The sequence below is a fragment of the Pinus tabuliformis genome, chromosome 8 (genome assembly GCF_031772625.1).
Source record: "Pinus tabuliformis cultivar Carrire ecotype Pingquan chromosome 8, CPIR1, whole genome shotgun sequence".
NCBI classification, from domain to species: Eukaryota; Viridiplantae; Streptophyta; class Pinopsida; order Pinales; family Pinaceae; genus Pinus; species Pinus tabuliformis.
The window spans coordinates 1,499,858,346-1,499,874,809 of record NC_142294.1 but is presented as its reverse complement, the minus strand read 5'-3'; the positions used below and the strand labels follow the sequence as shown (position 1 = coordinate 1,499,874,809).

Below are 16,464 nucleotides of genomic sequence, written 5' to 3'. Positions count from 1 at the left end.
ATCATCGACCGTCGTTTCTGAGATAATGTAAACGTAAACATAGACATCGAAACATATCTAGGAATAACAGAACTCGATGACATTGAGTATAGCCGTATTGACGGTGTTATTCTGCAGAAAACTGTGAGAAATAATGCATAGGTGAATAAAGAAATAATGAAGTCTGATAGCATTAAGATACAGTCACATTGACGGTTATATAAACAAGAAAACGAGGATTCTGAAAGCAGACGATAAACCATTAAATAAGTTACAGCCCCGTAAGGGTTTCCAGCCTCGAAAAGCATCGCATGTCACCCATACATCTACAGGGGTTAGATGCAGGTGTGACCGCTTTGCCGTCAGTGTGCATGAGCAAACCCTGGGCATATGTACAAACCCTTGAAGGGTGCATTGCCAATCATACATGCGGGTGTGACCCGAGTAACAAGATTTGAAACAAGAACAGACGTATGCAATTGTTCAACCATCAAATCATGTGTAATACAAAAACGGCAACATTTCAACTCGTATCCGAGGAAAGCAACAGCGTATATCTGTGGTATTTAAATATACAAAGTATGAAAACCAAAGGCCGAGAATCTCACAAGTTCACAGACTGGTAAACCAAATTCTTCCAACATCTAAACTCACGGCCGTAGCCACCAGCATGTTCATAAGATTATACATCAGTCTAAATAAGATAGACAGAACCTAAAGCTACGGAAGGCAGGGTAGAAACCCAAATCTTTACAAGCGAGTTGGTGCCGACAATATCCCAAGACCATGTAACCGGATCGAGACCAGGGTTTTGTTATAACCTGCGGCCAACCAGATGTGATCAGGTTGGGGTCTCATCCTAAAACCAGAATAAACCCTCTGGCAAACCGAGAGGGATAAGGATGCATCAACCATAAAACCAAACCCCGATGACCAGTTAAATACCTGGAAGCTCGGCGGTCCTTAGTGGCGGGACTCTTCCAGATCCATCGAAGCAGGAGATGCTGTTCACACCTGGCAAGTAAAAGAACAGGCGTTAATCAGAGTTCATAAACCAGTAAACCTGATAAAGAATGCATAGTTTTATACCCAATGAAATATACAGTCGAAGCTATGGTTGAAGTGACAGATACCTATGCTAGCTTGCTGCAACCTGGCATAGTTTGCAGGGTTAGAACCACCATTTGGGAGCGAGGGCTCGGCCTTCCTCCAAGTGCAAATGAACCCGCGAAGAACAACTCGGTGGGCTTTATGAGACCGATAAACCCTGAAACGATATTGACCCTCAGATCAAAGGAGAGAATCCTCACCGTCCCTTGTATGTCAGTTGGCGCGCGAACCCGGCAGACTTTCCAAAGTTTCACATGGTCTCTGTCCGGCGGTTGACACCTGGCCAGAGTAGGTAAGGCCATTTAGTTTCCCGACCACACTTGGCATGGAAACAGATCGGAAAGGCAACCGGTGGCCTTTTCCGTTGACCTCCGTTGAATGGTGAGAATCGTTAAGGATTCGAATCCATAAGTTTTATGATAACACCAAGCTCGGTGATTAATAATCCTATGGAAACATCATAGTGGCACGGTTAGTGCTTAAATAATTACAAGTGAATATATATTGTTTATGGTTATTAGGATCGAGCTTATAAGGTCCACGTGACAATAAGGTTACCACCATATAAAAAAAAAATTATTTACTGTGGAGCGTGACAATGTGGTATCAGAGCTAAAGGTTGCAATACTGGCGCCTTAGGGAATTGGTAAGCGGAAAGATATTGAAGTACGCCATCAGTAGGCATTAACTCAGGTATGAGTTTAATCATTCGCATATTCATTTATGTCGTACACTACTTTTGGCATGACAGGTGTGATTCAGGTTTATTCTTGAGAAGTAGGTAATGAGTTGTTGCATAACCACGTTCATAACGTTGGATTCCTGATGAGGATAAAAGACAATGAAACTTTTGTCGCACTTAAGAACAATATTGAACACTCATTGAGGAAGTGACGATCAACTACCAACTTTTGATTTGCACATATGGCAATAACAACAATGCATATATTGAACTAGATTGAAATTACAATGAACGAAACCTAATAGACCAATGCATGAATATAAATCAGGGGGAACATCCTTGAATAGGATGAAAAAATTGTTTTAAAAAAAAAAGACATTAGAAGAACCCCTTTAGATATTGAAAAAAAAAAAAACATGCAATGGGTCAAGCAGCGAGACTTGAGTGTCATAACTAACTTGTGATTTAGCCTTGTCATGGATGCATGAAGATGATTGGTAGTTGAGATTGGTTAGTGTTGTATGACTAACCCATAGAATTTATATGCATTAATGGAATTGGACTAAGATTGCTACAATTCGTAAACAAGTAAAGTTGATTGATGACACATGCATGAAATGTGCGTGTGAAGATTCTACTCTCTCTGTGCTATAGTTCTAGTTGTTTATGAGAAGAGTCTTAATTTTATTCACCATGAGAATGCATGATGAATAGTATATGCATGTGTCCTAATAGTTTTAATGATGATTGCCTTCTAATTAACTGAAATCCATTAGCATGGTATGTGCTGACGTTAATCATTACTTGTTGGGAGATAAAAACCATTGGAGCCTCGATTAAATGATGGTTGAATTTATCTCTACTATGGGAATGATGGATTTCTTATGCATGTTGCATTCCAGTGTGAAGTTAAGGGTAGAGGCATGTTCAGTGGGTAACATTTCTAGGACCCATTCAGGGTATAATTACATGTGATAATTATTCATAAATAGACTACCTGTGTTAATACAGTTGTCAGTAAACTCTAATTACCTTCCCCAACCATAGATGCTTCCAAAGGAAAAGGAAGCAAGGAGAAGGAAGAAGACCGTGCTGTAGAGACAGACGGAGATGGGGAAAAGAACTCGCTAAGTTTGGTAATGACCAGATAAAGCAAGTTTTGAGTGTTAGAATCTTGCGGAAGACTCTAAGTCTTGGGATGACTAGATAAGCGCTCGATGTGCATGTGAGTATTCCTTTGACCATGCTTAAGGAGTTGGAAAATGATAACTATAGAGTGTTGACGTTAATGATTCTCATAATGTCTCCTTGAACTCATTATTCTGAAATGGTCACATAGTAGTGTTATGATAGTTGTTGCATATAGCACCAAATGGTAGCTCTAGTGCATGTGTGACACTTAGGAGATTATGCTTCTAATTGCATAAGTAGAGCAATTGCTTCCGGTAGGAGTGGTCTAACTTGTTAGTTATGCATGTTGATCCAAGGATAAGATAAGTGTCTTGTTCACTTACTTGAAGAACACGTATGAATGTTTTACATGATTTCTTAATAGAGAGAGTATTTGAATGCATGCAATAAAAGAATGGTTCTTTTATAGATTTTCTTGGTAAAGAAAATGTGTTAAGGCATGCAGTTAAAGATTGATTATCTTGTATGTTGTCTTGGTAAATAAAATAGGTAGTTCCTATTAGAAAGATTCCACGTGAGTCTTGTGTGTGGAATGCTTGTCTCTGGTCTATAAAATCCTTGTTAAATATAGCCAAGTATCTTCTTGAGAAAGAGGATGAGGTATATAAATGTCCTAAGAACATAGCATGGAAGGTGGCCAAGTTTGCTTGAATTAAAATATGTATCTTTATTTGATAAAAGCTTCTTGAAATATATATATATATATATATATATATATATATATATATATATATATATATATATATATATATATATATATATATATATGCTAATGATTCTAGTTAGTCTCTAAGTTCTAGTGAAATGATTATGCATTACATGCATGATAAAAGATAACTAAGGATGTGCTTCTAGGCACATAGATATTTATCCATAATTTCTTGAGGAAAGAGTATATTACATATATACATAAATATAGCCTCATCCTAAGAGTATGCATACTTCATGTATGAAGATAAAGGATTTTATGAGAATTCTTGAAAATGAAATAGAGGTTCTTTCCTTTAAAGACACATTAGAATAATGTTCATACAAGAACCAAAATCCTTACTTGTTTCATGAAAAGAACTATGTGCATTAAAGTAAAGTAATTGTGTTAGGAGAACACATGTTGCATAGTGGTAGCTATTTTGACTTTGGAATTATGAGACTGTGCGTACTAGAGAAAGTGGTCATGATAGCTTCCTTGAAAATAATAATCTCTTGGAGAGATTGTCTTATTGGAAGAGCTGTGTTGATTGCTTGATTTGATGCATAAAGGATAAGTAAACCTTGTTTTGTATCTTGGTTTTTATGCCGAAAGATAGACCTCTTTAATAACTTCTTGAAAGGGAATCTTGAGAAATCCTCACATCGGAAGATAGAAAAATGAGGATTAAAATGACTTCCTTTAAGAAAGAGGAATGTGGTTTGTCATATGAAATAATGGTGGTCTTCTAGTGAAGGGATTAAGTGTTGCATACATTAAAGAAGGGCTTATACGATAAACAATAGTATGCACAAAGATTAGTCATTGTGACATAAGAGTTATGTTCTTGTATGTTAGAGAAATTATGTTTAATTACACTAACGATGCATGACTAAAGCTAGCCATAGTAAACGTACGAAAATACCCCATTAATGATGATTTGAATTGGAACAATAGACTATGGAAAAATTGGGAATGCTGAGAGTATTAACTCAACTGTTGATGATATTTATACATTAATGAGTATTTGCATATGTTTTATACATGACAATATTGTATGCATGAACATTCTGGGAAATGGAAAACGTGTTAACTGATGCATATTTATAACTAACGTTGCTGATGGGATTAAGTAGTGGTAGCTTAATGGCAACAAGAAAACTCATCACATAAATTGCTGCAATGTGAAATGCAATTATAAATGAGAAAGAATGATGTTATATGATATGCATGAATTATGTTATTTGGAAAATTTGCATGCATACAACGTGTATGATGGATATGTTTTCCATCAAACTTGATGTTGTGGACCCATGTCGGGGGTTAAGTGTAATGCATGGTATACATGCATGTTTGTTATGTTAATTATAATGTTCATATGGTTCATTGTGTAAATTACTATGAGAAAGAGTAATAAAAGAGAAATGTAACATGGCAGACAGTTGTGGATACTTGGGTTGATGACAGTTACCTGCCCGGAGGGGTTGATGGTACTTGTCTGCCCGGAGTTGGGCTGATGGCAGCTACCTGCCCGGAGGGGTTGATGGTACTTGTCTGCCCAGATTTTCTCTCCCTGGAATTCTTGAGCTGGCTGGCCAGTGGAATTCCATATTAGACCTGGTAAGGTCTCTATCAAAGAAACTGTCTGGATGTGAAAAAGACTCTATTTGGTTGTGAGAACCAGTTTCCATGGGTTGGAAATTCTTTAAGTCCATTGTGGACTCATGGCTAAGGAATTAACTAATCAGCCATATGTTATGTTAAATGAATTTTACATATAGTTGTGTAAAATATGTTATGCACATTTAATAAGAAATGAGCTTAGTGCTCAATAAAGAATAAATGGAAATTTTAATTCCTTTATTGTGTTAATAATGTTGTGAACATCTTAGTGGGAGCTAAGACAATTCTTGCTTGATGAAATGATTGACTGTTTTGATGATTAGAGAGCTAGGTGCTCTTTTGGTACTTCTTGAAGTACTTTACGAATGTCTTTAGTAAGAATTCGTTCAGTGTGCACGTGAGCAGTGATTTACCATTTGATGATTAGCATTAGTGCTCTTTAAGTACTTGTAAAAGTACTGTGATTTAGAAAGCATCTAACATTGCACAATTGATTGCTAGTCAAAAGTGTCTCATTTGACTCAAAATATAGTGACTAATGTGGTTGAATTTGTTAGTCATATATTGCAGGAACTACTTACCATGGAAGGTTGAAGAATTGTCCAACCTCTATTAACAGGCTTACATGAAAGTATTCATGATTTTCAAGCATAAGATGGTAAGTTATGGTAAGTTGACACAGAGAATTGTTATTATGAATGAATAAGGGCCAGGTGGTGGCGATTAGAAGTTGCATATTTTTGCAATTACGAATGATTATGACTATTGATGCTTATAACTAATGATATTTCTTATGACTATATCATTACTATTTTGTTTGTCGTCTTTTCTTGGAATGAAATCGTTGATTTCAAAGAGAAAGGATCACATTTTGTGTGGATTAGATAGTAATACCACAAGTAGAATATCAAGCTCCGACGAAAGATGAACACCGAGGACGGTGTTCCTTTTAAGGGGGGGAGTATGTAATATACCTATTGTGATTAACCCCACGTAAAGTAATTTTAAATTACCAATCAGTTAATCAAACCTGCGTAAAAGTAATTTTAAATTATATATCAGTTACAACTGATTCTTGGTATTGGTTAAATGGATCAGCGAGCACCCTAACAGGGGGAGGACAGGCAGAGGACGGGCAGAGGACAAGCAGAGGAAAAGAGAAAGAAAGATAGGGAAGCAACCACCCTGGATGGACTAAGTCTGGTTAGGACCAGATAGTCAAGCACAGAGTGCTGGCTTACTCAGGATAGTGATCCGGTAAGCAGAAGCTTGGGGGGAGATTTAGGTCTTGAGAGACTGATCTCATGGTTGGGAGGATATCAAGCTTTACACAGAGATTTAGACAGGAGACTAAACCAGACTCACCGTGTCCGTGAAGACCAGGTAAGTAACTGACCCTTATGTCTCCATGATTATCTGTGTAAATTGTAAATGTATCTGTTACTGTCAGTTATATTGTAGCTACAGTTAGTAGGCAGGATGTAAGCAATACTATCTGAACAGAAACAAGAAGTATACATTACAGTTATCTGTAAAACAAGAAGTATACGTATTTCTGTATGAAAGAAATTATGTATATAGAGTACTATAGAACTCAGGAGACAGAGCATGAAGAAGTTAACATTCAAAGACTGTCAACTAGTATCTGTAGAAAAGACGAAGACAGAACCATGGCATATCCAATAATGCAGTCTATAGAAACATTTGACAAACCCCGTTCTGTATTAAAAGATTGGTTCCAAGTTAAAGAATCATCTGAGGCGGATGAAGGGTTACCCTCATCCTGACCATATCCTGGTCGGCATAAATCATGCTCCAATGAACGCAAATAGTCTCGAACCTCTATGGTTCAATGTAGGCGAATGCCTTTTCTTTATAAACCACTGAATATTAATGAAGAACAGGAATCACGTATGATAATGGACGAATAACAGTAAACCTTGGAACCCTGAATCGACTCAGCTAACCAATGAGGGTTCCAGCAAGTCGTAGCAACGACAACTTAAACATAATATTAATGTAAAGACTGTGTAGAAGCATAGAGGTAAAATACGCACAACATCAACAAATGAGACTAGATTCATGTCATATCATCGACCGTCGTTTCTGAGATAATGTAAACGTAAACATAGACATCGAAACATATCTAGGAATAACAGAACTCGATGACATTGAGTATAGCCGTATTGACGGTGTTATTCTGCAGAAAACTTTGAGAAATAATGCATAGGTGAATAAAGAAATAATGAAGTCTGATAGCATTAAGATACAGTCACATTGACGGTTATATAAACAAGAAAACGAGGATTCTGAAAGCAGACGATAAACCATTAAATAAGTTACAGCCCCGTAAGGGTTTCCAGCCTCGAAAAGCATCGCATGTCACCCATACATCTACAGGGGTTAGATGCAGGTGTGACCGCTTTGCCGTCAGTATGCATAAGCAAACCCTGGGCATATGTACAAACCCTTGAAGCGTGCATTGCCAATCATACATGCGCGTGTGACCCGAATAACAAGATTTGAAACAAGAACAGTCGTATGCAATTGTTCAACCATCAAATCATGTGTAATACAAAAACGGAAACATTTCAACTCGTATCCGAGGAAAGCAACAGCGTATATCTGTGGTATTTAAATATACAAAGTATGAAAACCAAAGGCCGAGAATCTCACAAGTTCACAGACTGGTAAACCAAATTCCTCCAACATCTAAACTCACGGCCATAGCCACCAGCATGTTCATAAGATTATACATCAGTCTAAATAAGATAGACAGAACCTAAAGCTACGGAAGGCAGGGTAGAAACCCAAATCTTTACAAGCGAGTTGGTGCCGACAATATCCCAAGACCATGTAACCGGATCGAGACCAGGGTTTTGTTATAACCTGCGGCCAACCAGATGTGATCAGGTTGGGGTCTCATCCTAAAACCAGAATAAACCCTCTGGCAAACCGAGAGGGATAAGGATGCATCAACCATAAAACCAAACCCCGATGACCAGTTAAATACCTGGAAGCTCGGCGGTCCTTAGTGGCGGGACTCTTCCAGATCCATCGAAGCAGGAGATGATGTTCTCACATGGCAAGTAAAAGAACAGGCGTTAATCAGAGTTCATAAAGCAGTAAACCTGATAAAGAATGCATAGTTTTATACCCAATGAAATATACAGTCGAAGCTATGGTTGAAGTGACAGATACCTGTGCTAGCTTGCCGCAACCTGGCATAGTTTGCAGGGTTAGAACCGCCATTTGGGAGCGAGGGCTCGGCCTTCCTCCAAGTGCAAATGAACCCGCGAAGAACAACTCGGTGGGCTTTATGAGACCGATAAACCCTGAAACGATATTGACCCTCAGATCAAAGGAGAGAATCCTCACCGTCCCTTGTATGTCAGTTGGCGCGTGAACCCGGCAGACTTTCCAAAGTTTCACATGGTCTCTGTCCGGCGGTTGACACCTGGCCAGAGTAGGTAAGGCCATTTAGTTTCCCGACCACACTTGGCATGGAAACAGATCGGAAAGGCAACCGGTGGCCTTTTCCGTTGAATGGTGAGAATCGTTAAAGGATTTGAATCCATAAGTTTTATGATAACACCAAGCTCGGTGATTAATAATCCTATGGAAACATCATAGTGGCACGGTTCGTGCTTAAATAATTACAAGTGAATATATATTGTTTATGGTTATTAGGATCGAGCTTATAAGGTCCACGTGACAATAAGGTTACCACCATATAAAAAAAAAATTATTTACTGTGGAGCGTGACAGGAATCTAGATGTCTGAAGTGATTCCACACGAAAATGCGTAGTCGAACTGTGGTGAAAATGGACTTCGTCTTCCGATTGAATCAGAGTACTTAGTTAAAATAAAGGATGAGAGTCTATAATATGGAATGAGATTTAAGAAAGAAAATGGCCATTGAAGATATTGATGAAGTCCAATGTAATTAATGAGATATATAAATGTGGAGTTTTCGATGTTTTATTATTAGATAAATAGTTTATAGGTAAATATAAATTAATTTATACATGAGTAGATCAAATGAATTTGGAATAAATTAATTATAACGTTATGAGCTCATACATCAACATGACGAATTATATATAAAATGACCATATATATAAATAAATTTTATATGTAACTAAAAAAGGAAAATGGAAAAATTACTTTGTATCAAAATTTGATTTAATGATACCATCAATATTTTTGTTTAAACTAATTTATTATTTTATATAGTTCTTCAATAAAAAGTGTAGAATGATGAATTAGATATAAAAAGCCTAAAAATATGGATTAAATCATATTATTTCAATCATCTAGAAGCTATAATCTTTATCAACCACATGTCCATAAATTACATGTTACAACATATCTAGTCTTATCATTCATGATTCATCAATCTTAAAGTTTCAAGCCTTCAAAATTCGATATATAATATTTGTCATAAGTGATCACTAAATTTGTATTTGTAATTGTTACCAAACTATAACAAAGAATATATGATGCAGTAGCATTAGCTCGAAACTATCATTGTATTTTAGTAGACATAGGGGGTCTTGTATTTTTAATTGTTACCAAACTATAACAAAGCATATATGATGCAGTAGCATTAGCTCAAAACTATAATTATTAATGCTTTGAATGGTTAAAGTAGGAATTAATTAGATAAGTGTGAGGATATTTGTAAATGGTTTCAAGTGTAGGAGAACATGAGTGATTAATGATGATGAGAGAGTTGGAAATCAATTGTAGCTCTTATAGGTCTCATGATTTGAGGAACTAGAAAGGACTCTTAGGGATAAGTAGGAGTTAAAAGTGGATTTGGAAGAATTTCAGGAGTTAGTTCAACAAATTAAGGATCTGAACTAGAATTAGTTCAACAGAACCTTTTTGTATAAAGGTAAGCCTAAAAGGCGAGAGCAAGTTAGTTAGTCAGTAGTTAGAAGAGTAGTTAGAGGAGTCAGTCAGTCAGACTGTAAGCCTACGGGCAGGAGAAGAAAGGCCATTGATCAGAAAATCAGGCTAGAGAGAGAGACTCTTGTGTAAATACTCGTTTATTAATACGAACAACTCGATTTAGAGTTTGTACAATGCGTACTGCAGGTGCAGAAGAGAGGCGAGATACAGAGAAGAGTAACAGAACAACTTCCAATTGCAGTTGGGTAGAAGTTGTTGAGGCATCTCCACAGTTGCGATTGTGGGTAGAGATGTCTTAAAGATAACAATTCCAGCAAAAGAAGTGTTGGGTAGAATTGTTAGTCAGCAAGAGGTTCAAGGAGAGAACCATAAAACTTGTGTTACGACTTTATACACATGGATTGTATAGAAGAAAGCCTTTAGTGTTACAAAGAAGGTGGAGATGCATAAAGGCACGAGCGGAGTTAAGTTAAGGAGAGAAGTTGTGGCGGAACAACAAAGGACCAGAACCCTGAAGAAGCGAAAACATAGAAAACCATTGAAGAAATGGCATAAAGCCGTAGTAAAGTGTAGTGGGGGTAGAGAGTGTACAAAATCATGATTGGAGTTGAAGTCCCATAGTAAATCTTAGTCGTAGATCAAAAAAGTCAATGCCACATCACAGTCAACTGCAGGATTAAGCTTATTGATAACCCACGTGCTAGTTAAAGGGCCGCAGATCGTAGGATTAATGGCCTCCATCATCTAATGGATATTGGGCCGTAAAGAGATCGAATGTTAACTGCAAGGGTGGACCCGAACTTTTATAGATTGAGGGTTTATAATTCCCATCGGGTCCGTAAAGCGGCTAAACGTCGCATAAGTTATCCGCCCGATATCATTGTGAACCATCGAATCGAGCAGATCTAGATCAATGGTCATAAAGCGTCAAGTTAGTTTGTTGATTGGGAAAATAAATCAGTTGTCGGATCGAGGACAAGATTGAGGATGGAGAAAGATTGCAATAGAGAATTGTGGAAAGCACACCCGAGGAAGTTATAGGCGTGGCTTTAAGTTATTTGAAGTCTAGTTGTGTTGTCGCATGTCGCATGTGAGAGGCGATGAAAGCACATGAAGGTTTGATGCAATATTGCGACAGTCGTTGATCTGGTGAATGAAATCAACGGTGGGGAAGGCTTTCGTGTATTGCAAGTCAAGAGCTACGAAGGCATACTCTATTGAGTTATAAGGTTTCGCGAAAGGATTAACCAAGGTTACCATAAAGGGTGAAGGATTGAGTATAAAGTCCCGATAGAAGGATTAACGAAGGTTTAAACTATAGAAAGTCTAAAGAAATGTCTCCGCATGAATGAGGATTAAATGAAGGGCCTTAATCTTAGCTTATGAAGGTTTGACTAGTCTGGTCATTGATATTCCTAGGACAGATGAGAATATGCATTGTTATATGCATACTGTGGGTAAAGTGGGGTTTACCCTGCATCAATATCAAACATGAAATGAAATGTTTCAACTTTCAAATTTCACAAAGCATCATATTCATAATTCATTGCCACTGAGTTATAATTGCCAACTTCAAACTTAAATTTTCATATATTTTTTACAAAAACTATCATAGCAGATATGAAAGAGTCAACAATTATAAAGAACTACTAGAAACTAGAAAAGAAAAGTAAATCTATTATCTATTGCTTCATCCATATCTTTCCACGAGAAATGTTTAATTTCTTAGAAGCTCATGGTCTATTGGGAGTCTCCTTCTGCGTAGTCATATGGCCATGTCAAAACAAGAACCAAAAGAGACATGATCTCCACGTGAGACAGTAGATGGAGGTGGAAGTAGAAAAACTTGTGGAACTCATGCATTGTTGCTGGATGATCGGGGTGGCATTGTTGTTGGTTCTATTGTTGCTTCATCGTCATCTTTCAAAAGTCCTGCTTCCAATTCTTGTAAATATATAGCTCCATCCTCCAAATTATCTTCCTGTGAGTTGTTGAAGTCATATATGATGTATTGCGTGCTCACAATAATGTGTCAACAACCTTAAGTTGTAATCCACAAAAATAAAGCTTTATGCCCAATTTTCATTGAGGCAGTTTCTTCTTACATTATGGATGAAGCTATAGGTGCTCCAACACCTTGAAGAAGTACCAACAACTAGTTAGAGCACTTCTATTGTCAATTTTACCAAAGGTCCCTTGCCACCATACATGTCCCACCATGTGACTGCATCCATTTTGTCCCTCTCTTCCATTGCATGCAAAGAGCTAAACATTATAGTTTGAGTGAACTATTTTCCAAAATCTCCCTATAACCTAGCATGCTCCTCGTTGTTAGGGACCGACTTATCTAATGCTATCATAAACCCATTTTATACCTCAATCTGTAGGGGCTTTGGTCCTAACCCCAATCCCACGTGTGGGTTTTCCCAACTAAGATGGACAGTAGTATTTTTGCATAAGGATATATGCCAAGGCATGTAGTGGAACATTATGTTTATCCCACCATACACACACAAATGTAAATATGATCATACATGTTGGGATTGTTTGGTTGAACAATATATTTTATTTGCCCCAACATGTTATCCATTTGTTTATACACCTCGCCAAACAATAGTGCATCTATTGAGAAGTGCAACAAGAAAGTCTCAATTTGATTTTGCCTTGGTAAAATTAAGAAAATTCAAATTTCCACATTGGCAAACAACTTGGAGGTAGCTAACTTGTGTGACATGGTTTGTGTCACTCAATTTACTCAGTAAATTTGAGTTAAAGGGCTTGGAGTTTAGTTAAGCATGTGTGATTGTTAATTTGTAGCAATCAGGGTTTGTTATTTCCAATTGTGTTAAGTTAAACTAGTTCTAATTGTTGATAGAACTAGTGGAAGGTTAGTTGTGGAGTGGGACAACAGTCTAACTCAGTGATCTCTCAGTTAATTGATCAATCAGCCTAACTAGCTAGTGCATGTAGAAAATTTGATTTCCCTAGTAATGGTGGAGATTCCAATGCAGTGTAACATCAGTTGTAGATTATTCTTGAGTATACAGGCATTGCACGCAACTAGATGATCAACATAGGGAATTTCACAGTCAATTGGAGGAAAATTCCTAAATAATATAGGCATAATTCCTCTGGAATTGTGCAAGGAAATAGAGGCTCAAGCTGAGGTATAATTTGACTATTTTTGGGATAAGGCTTCTCATTAAGTAGAGAGATAGGTTATTCACTTACAGGTTGTGCTCAGAGTGAGAAAGATATTGTAATACAACTATATTCATCTAAAATAATGCAAGTCGACTTAAAGGATTTTTAGGAATTGCTTTCCCCTAGAAAAAATTTGTGCATGTGTGCAATTGTTGTTTTAAATTATGAATTGAGTTCTGAAGATCAGTAGAGTAGGGTTGTGTCTCTTGATTTATTGAGCAGATGCAATTATACCACCATTATTATACATAGTATTAGAGTTGTACTCACATTAGAAAGAGAATTTTCAAGTTGTTCCTTAAGAAGTTCGAATTTGTAACTTTAGTGTAGCAAGATTTATTTAGAGTTGTGAATATGATCTTAAACAAGCTGAGATTAATGTATGCCTTGGAAGGCAGCTCGAATTTCCTTGCATGGAAGGATCACATGGGGGTGGTGTTAGATGACAATGGATTGTTGGAATATGTCAAAAAAAATATTGAAAAACAACAGGCATATGATGCAGAGAACCTAGCCCAATGGAGCAAATATGTTGTCAAGGTGAGAAGAATAATCTTGGAGGGAGTGAGAGACCAAATTGTCTCAAATATCAATGGAAACGAAATTCCTTTCGCAATGTGGAAGGAACTTATAAAGTTGTTCGAGAAAAGTAGTGATCATAGAAAATTGGCCCTCAAAGACAAACTTCAAAAAATTTAAATGGAGAAGAATGATATTATCACGTAGTATCTCACCAAATTTACACAAGTTTGGGATGAGCTTGGAGGGGTTGGTGTGATTGTTGCTGAAGAATACTCGGTGAGCCTAGCTCTTCTAGGCCTTCCAAAATCTGGGCATAACTGCCAGGACTCAATATATGAAAGGGAAAATTTACTAAAGTGGGAAGGGTTGTGGGCCAACCTAGTACAAGAAGAGTTCGAGAGAAGTAATCATGATGGAACTTCATCCAAAGCAAAGGATGAAGAAAATTTTGCATTGGTTGGAAAGGGAAAGAAGGAAAAATGGAAGAAATATCAAGCCAAACCAGAATCTAGCCAACGGGGCAAGAAGAAAGACTTATCCAAAATAAAATGCTTCAATTGTCATGAATTTGGGCACTATGCTACAAAGTGTCCACACAAAAAGTCTAGTAGGAAGAAATTAGAAGGAGTAGTCGGTGAGGCATTTGCTTCATAGTTTGAGCTAGACTTCACCCTTATCGCATGCATGGCTAGCATTATGATGGAGAGTGTGTGGTACTTGGATTCTAGTGCCTCGTTCCACATGACAGGGTGTAGAGATCTTTTCAGTGACCTGGAGGAGAAATATATCCAAATGCATATTAAACTTGGGGACAAGAGAAGGTATTGTGCTAGTGGGATCGTTACAATAACCTTTCAAAGGGAATCAAGACCCCCTCTTCACCTCAAAGGTTCATGTTTTTTCCATGCCTAAAGAAGAATCTCATCTATGTACTGAGTTTTGGAAGACTGTGCTTATGATGTGATCTTCAGCAAAGGGGAAGCATTCCCGAGACACTTAACCAATGCATAGGTGGAGAAAATAGGGGTTCATGTGAAGAACTTGTAGAAGTTAGATGTGGAAGATTGCATTGCATTAAGTAGTAAGGCAGAGCAAGTGTAGAGTCTTGGCTTTTGTGAGCTCTAGCATAGGGTATTGGGCCATTTGCATCACGGTGCCCTGAAAATTATGTAGAAAATAATCATTAGCCTCCCTAAAGTATCACTTGAACATCAATATTTATGCAAGGGTTATACCTTGGGAAATTATGTGAAATACACATTCCATGATTGAGACAACAAAGAACATGCAATCTTGGAAGGATTCCAATTTGATGTTTGTGGACCTTTTTTGATAGCCTCCACTGCCAGACATAAATATTATGTCATTTTTGTTGATGATTTCTCAAGGAAGTGATGGATCTTCTTCATGTGGAAAAAGGATGAGACATTCTTAAAGTTTGTGGAGTTCAAAGAACTAGTTGAGAAAGATATTGGAAAGAAGGTGAAGGCTCTTAGGAGCAACAATGGATGTGAGTATGTTTGAATCACTTTAAGGATTTCTAAGAAAAATAAGGCATTCAAAGAGAGCTGATAGCAGCCCACAATGTGCAAAAAAATGGGCTAGCTAAGAGAGACAATAAGATCATTGTGGGAGATACAAGAGCTATGATACATGACCAAGCATACCACTACATTTGTGGGTTGAGGCACGTAACACGATAGTCTTCTTGGAGAATTGGAGTCTTCACCAAATTCTTGGTATAATTACACTAGAAGAGGCCTTCTCGAGGAGAAATCTAGATGCATCTCACTTCAAAAATTTTGGAGACTCTATTTACTGCGATGTCTCCAAAGATTCAAGGAAGAATCTTGAGTCAACAATAGAGTTGGGAGTATTTTTGGGTTACATGGAAACTCTACAAAATTACCATGTGTACTTACCTTCCCTCATAATGATAGTTGTGGAAAAGGATGTAAAGTTTGATGAGGAGAAAGAAATGCGTTGATTTCTTGAGAGGGAACTTCAGATCCCACCAAAAGAGGACATTTTAGCTCCAAAGGAGGAGCCTCAAGAAGTTGTAGAGTAGCCACAAATAGAGGAGAAAAGATTGGATACATTCACTCAAGTAGAACCATCCAAAGAAGGGAGAAAAAGAACAGTGAAGCTGATAGATTAGTGCAGTATGTGAGGGAGAATGTGGGAGCTCCTTCAACTTTGTGCCAGAAAAGGTCACCTAAGAGGTACATTGGCTACATGTCTCTAATGACTGAGCTAGTAGAGATTGAGTCGTCCTCTTTTAATGAATAAATTGAGAAACCAATTTGTGTTGATGCAATGGTGGAAGAATATGAATCCGTCATGAAGAACAGTGTTTGGGAAGTGGTCCCAAGACCGACAAATAAATTAGTTGTGGGTTTGAGATGGGTATTCAAAGTCAATCATGAAACAAACAGAAGAATAAAGAATTATAAGGTCATATTTGTGGTCAAATGGTTCTCTCAATTTGATGGAATTGACTATGAGGAAACATTTTCTCATGTAACAACGTGTTCATCCATTAGATCA

General features: G+C 37.4%; 2 long non-coding RNA genes across 2 annotated transcripts; both read right to left on the bottom strand.

Moving 5' to 3' along the window:
- Positions 1–213: 213 nt before the first annotated feature.
- Positions 214–8,605, bottom strand: LOC149241523 (uncharacterized). The gene is made up of 3 exons (XR_016245634.1): positions 8,475–8,605; positions 925–993; positions 214–800 (listed from the first exon to the last, which is right to left on the bottom strand). It is a non-coding gene; the product is annotated as an uncharacterized LOC149241523 (long non-coding RNA).
- On the bottom strand, positions 7,814–8,351 carry LOC149241524 (uncharacterized). The gene is made up of 2 exons (XR_016245633.1): positions 8,287–8,351; positions 7,814–8,162 (listed from the first exon to the last, which is right to left on the bottom strand). It is a non-coding gene; the product is annotated as an uncharacterized LOC149241524 (long non-coding RNA).
- Positions 8,606–16,464: the final 7,859 nt, after the last annotated feature.